At 30.4% G+C, this 5,408-nt stretch overlaps 1 long non-coding RNA gene across 1 annotated transcript; it reads left to right on the top strand.

Moving 5' to 3' along the window:
* Positions 1–2,449: 2,449 nt before the first annotated feature.
* On the top strand, positions 2,450–2,767 carry LOC109614138 (uncharacterized). The gene is made up of 2 exons (XR_002195395.2): positions 2,450–2,613; positions 2,683–2,767. It is a non-coding gene; the product is annotated as an uncharacterized LOC109614138 (long non-coding RNA).
* Positions 2,768–5,408: the final 2,641 nt, after the last annotated feature.

Here is a 5,408-nt window from a genome sequence, read left to right as displayed (position 1 = left end):
TTTAAGGATCAGGACAAACGTGGATTTTTTAAAGAATATTTTTCACGGACTTTCAGGACGTGAATTTTTTAAAAATTATTTTTTAAGGATCAGGACAAACGTGGATTTTTTAAAGAATATTTTTCACGGACTTTCAGGACATGAATTTTTTAAAAAATATTTTTTCAAGGATCAGGACAAATGTGGATTTTTTAAAGAAAAATGTTTTAAAGGACCTAAAAGAAGTGGATTTTTTAAAAATATTTTCCATTCGAAAGACCAACAAAACGTGAATGGTTTATGGAATATTGCTTTTTTAAAGACTGGCAGGACGTAAATTTTTAAATGAATAATTTTTCCAAGGACTTCCAGAGACTTGAATTTTTTAAGAATTATTTTTTCCAAGGACTAAAGGAACGTGGATTTTGAAATTATTTTTCCCCAAGGACGAAAAGGACGTGGATTTTTAAATGAATAATTTTTCCAAGGACCAAAAGGATGTAGATTTTTAAATGAATAATTTTTCCAAGGACCAAATGGACGTGGATTTTTAAATGAATAATTTTTCCAAGGACCAAAAGGACATGGATTTTTAAATGAATAATTTTTACAAGGACTTCCAGAGACTTGAATTTTTAAATGAATAATTTTTCCAAGGACTTCCAGAGACTTGAATTTTTTAAGAATTATTTTTTCCAAGGACCAAAGAAATAAAAATATTTTTTTCCCAAGGACCAAAAGGACGTGGATTTTTAAATGAATAATTTTTACAAGGACTACCAGAGATTTGGATTTTTTAAGAATTATTTTTTCCAAGGACCAAAGAAATAAAAATATTTTTTTCCCAAGGACCAAAAGGACGTGGATTTTTAAATGAATAATTTTTACAAGGACTACCAGAGATTTGGATTTTTTAAGAATTATTTTTTTTTTTCAAGGACCAAAGGGACGTGGATTTTAAAATTATTTTTTTCCCAAGAACCAAAAGGACGTGGATTTTTAAATGAATAATTTTTACAAGGACTACCAGAGATTTGGATCTTTTAAGAAATATTTTTTTCAAGGACGTGGATTGTTAAATGAATAATTTTTCCAAGGACTACCAGAGATTTGGATCTTTTAAGAAATATTTTTTTCAAGGACGTGGATTGTTAAATGAATAATTTTTCCAAGGACTACCAGAGGTTTGGATTTTTTAAGAAATATTTTTTTTCAAGGACGTGGATTTTTAAATGAATAATTTTTCCAAGGACTACCAGAGATTTGGATTTTTTAAAAATTATTTTTTTTCAAGGACCAGAGGGACGTGGATTTCAAAATGGATTTTTTCCATGTTTTTCAAGAGTCCGAAATGACTTGAAGACCCTCTGAGGGTTCTTTATATAAAAAAGTTCTCCAAGACCTGAAGAAGACCATAGTTTTTTTTTTTTCTTTTTCAACTTTTCAATATTTTCTCATTATTTCCCAAAATCTTGGAGAAAAAATCGTGGAAAACCGCAATTTTTGCGAGGGCTAAATTGAAAAGTAGAATTTTCTATATATGGAAGATGTGGATATAAGTCTTTCTCCTAGTCCTCCTGAAAGGCCTTTTGGTGGAAAAATGATTTTTGAAGGTCTCTAATAACTAAAAGCCTGTTTGAAGACCTTCCATGCTTGGAAAACTTTTCAGGACTCTTGAACGGCCATGTAGACCCTCTGAAGGTCCTTTATATAAAGAAAATCTCCAAGGGGACCTCCTGAAGTCCTATTCCTTTTTCCACTTCTAACCACAGCGGAAAAAGGTCAATTGGAGACGGAAAAATCGAAAAATTAAATTTTCAAATTGTGGAAGACCTTCTAGAGGTATTCAATAGATGACTGTCCTTCCGAGAGACCTCTTAAAACACTGCGAAGGGAAAATTGAAAAATAAAATTTTCGAAATGTGGAGTACTTCCTAGAGATTTTCAATGGATGGAAGTCCTTCTAAAGGACCTCTTGAAAGACGTTTTGTGGAAAAAGGCCTTTTGACTGTCTCCAATGATTAGACATCTGTCTGAAGGCCTTCTATTCTTGAAAAACTTTTCAAGAGTCCTAAATGGCTTGAAGACCCTCTAAGCGTTCTTTACATAGAGAGGACCTTCTGAAGTCCTATAGAAGGCTATCGTTTTTTTTTTTTCATTTTTTGTTTCTCCTTTCCATAAAAAAGAGGAGGACCTTTTCTTCAAGAGGACCTTTTGAAGACCTGAAAAAGACCTTAGTTTTTTTTCTTTTCCTACTTTTCCCCACTGTCTCATTATTTTTTCCCAAGCTTGGGGTAAAAAACCTTTTATCACCTCATCTCGAATAGTTAGATATCGAATGAAGAGAAGAACAGAAAAAGTTCCCCTTTTTGTGCCAGTGACAACTTACAAGTGATTTGTTTAATTAATTTGTTGTTCTCAAATGGCCATTATTTTTCCTAAGAACTCACTCACGTGTCTCAGTACAACAACAACACCAACAACAACATGTTAATCCATAACAATTGTTTTGTATAAATAATTAAATTGTTTAACCAGCCACTAACATTCCTTGTTGCATTGTTAAGCTGGTGAGAAAGATGAAAATTTACGCTCTAATTGCTGTTATCCTGGCCTTGGCTGCTGTGGCCTCGGGTAAGGACATTTAATAAAAAAAATCAAATGGAATTGAATTTCCTAAAATTAAAAATTTTTATTTTAAAGGTAATCCCAATCCCAGACCTGGTGGTGGAGGAGGCGGTGGCGGAGGTGGTGGTGCCGGAGGAGGTGGTGGCGGCGGAGGTGGTGGCGGCGGAGGTGGTGGCGGCGGAGGTGGTGGAGGAAAGTGAATTTAATACCTCTTGAAAAAAAAACTAAATAAAATCCTTTGAAAAAAAATAAAAGAATTTTTTTTTTTCGTTGAATGTGATTTGATAGCAAAAAGTGGCGCCCAAGCAATTTCGAATATAAAAATGAAATATTTTTTTGTACAAATTAAAATTAAATTCAAAAATTAATTCAAATACTACCTATCATGACCAACAATATCTATTCTTTAATTCGTGAATATGATACACCAAGGACAGATGGCGCCCAAGCAAGTTAAAGCTCATAATATATATAAATAAATAAATATTTATATATATATATACATATATATATATATATATATATATATATATATATATATATATATATATATATATATATATATATATATATATATATATATATATATATATATATATACATATATATATATATATATATATATATATATATATATATATATATATATATATATATATATATATATATATATATATATATATATATATATATATATATATATATATATATATATATATATTATATTCTTTTTGAATTGCAGTCACTTGCTGGCTGCGGTGGTGGAGGAGAAGGTTTTTACATTAACTCCTCTTGAAAACCTAATTAAAATGCCTTGAAAAAAATAAAAAAATATTTTTTTTTTTCACTGAATATAATTTGATAGCAGAAAGTGGCGCCCGAGCAATTTCGAGTATATAAATTAAATATTTGCTTAAAAATGTTAATAAAAAATTGCCAATCATTATTTCATTTTTTGGGTCACCACCGCCATCTATACTTCAAATCGACGGTTGATAATCAATACGATTTATGTTTTTTGCACACTTTTAGGAGAAACACAAACTAGTGAATGTGATCCGCCAAGGGCAGATGACGCCCAAGTGATTTAGAGCTCAAAAGGAAAGCGAATTTAACACCTCTTGAAGAAATCTAAATAAAATGCTTTAAAAAAATAAATAAAAAAAATGTTTTTTTCTTTGAATATGATTTGATAGCAAAAAGTGGCGCCCAAGCAATTTCGAATATGAAAATGAAATATTTGTTTTAAAAATTTCGTTCAAAATTAATTCAAATATTTCCAATTATGAGCAACGCCATCTATACTTCAATTAGACGAAACACTAAATAGTGAATATGATCCGCCAAGGGTAGATGGCGCCCAAGTGATATAGAGCTCAAAAGGAAAGCGAATTTAACACCTCTTGAAAAAAAATCTAAATAAAATGCTATGAAAAAAATAAAAAATTGTTTTTTTCTTTGAAAATGATTTCATAACAAAAAGTGGCGCCCAAGCTATTTCGAATAAAATAAAAATGAAATATTTGATTTAAAAATTTCATTCAAAATTAATTCAAATGTTGCCAATTATGACCAACGCCATCTATACTTCAATTCGAGTGAGATACAATTTTGTGAATATGATCCGCCAAGGGCAGATGGCACCCAAGCAATTTAGAGCTCATAACATACATATATTTTTTAAATTGCAATCACTTGATGGCTGAGTTATTGGAGGAGGAGGTTTTTACATTAATTCCTCTTGAAAAACTAAATAAAATGCCTTGAAAAAAAATAAAAAAAATGTTTTTTTCATTGAATTTGATTTTATAGCGAAAAGTGGCGCCCAAGCAATTTCGAATATAAAAATGAAATATTTGTTTTAAAAATTGCATTCTAAATTAATTCAAATATTTCCAATTATGACCAACGGCATCTATACTTCAATTAAACGAAACACAAAATAGTGAATATGATCCGCCAAGGGCAGATGGCGCCCAAGTGATATAGAGCTCAAAGGAAAGCGAATTTAAAACCTCTTGAAAAAAAACTAAATAAAATGCTTTGAAAAAAATATAAGAAATGTTTTTTTCATTGAATATGATTTGATAGCAAAAAGTGGCGCCCAAGCAATTTCGAATATAAAAATGAAATATTTGTTTTAAAAAATTCATTAAAATTTTATTCAAATGTTGCCAATTATGACCAACGCCATCTATACTTCAATTCGAGTGCAATACAATCAAGTGAATATGATCCACCAAAGACAGATGGCGACAAAGCGATTTAGAGCTCAAAACACACATATATTTTTTAAATTGCAATCACTTGAAGGGGGCTGTGGAGGAGGAAAGTGAGTCTAACTCCTTTTAAAAAATAAATAAAAAGCTTTGAAAAATAAAAAAATGAAGCAGAAAGTGCCGCCCAAGCAATTTCGAATGCAAAAAAAAAAACAATTGGTTTCAAATTTGTTTCAAAATATTGTCAATTTCAAATATTGTCAATCAAGTTTCTACACATTTTTTTGGGTCAATATACACAAGAGGACGATACGAACGACAATTTTATTCCACAACTTATTTTAATTATGACCAACGCCATCTATACTTAAATTCGACTATCAATAGGATTTGTAATATTTTCTAATAATTTTGGGTGAAACACAAATTGGAGAATGTGATTCGCCAAGGGCAGATGGCGCCCAAGCGATTTAGAGCTCAAAAAATATTTATTTTTTAAATTCCAATCACTTCATGGTGGCAGTGGTGGTGGAGGAAAGTAAATGTAAGTCCTCTTAAAAAAAAAACTAAATAAAATGCTTT

This window comes from Musca domestica, unplaced genomic scaffold (genome assembly GCF_030504385.1).
Source record: "Musca domestica strain aabys unplaced genomic scaffold, Musca_domestica.polishedcontigs.V.1.1 20, whole genome shotgun sequence".
Classification (NCBI taxonomy): Eukaryota; Metazoa; Arthropoda; class Insecta; order Diptera; family Muscidae; genus Musca; species Musca domestica.
Note: the sequence above shows the minus strand (reverse complement) of the source record. Positions and strands in the feature narration are given on the sequence as shown.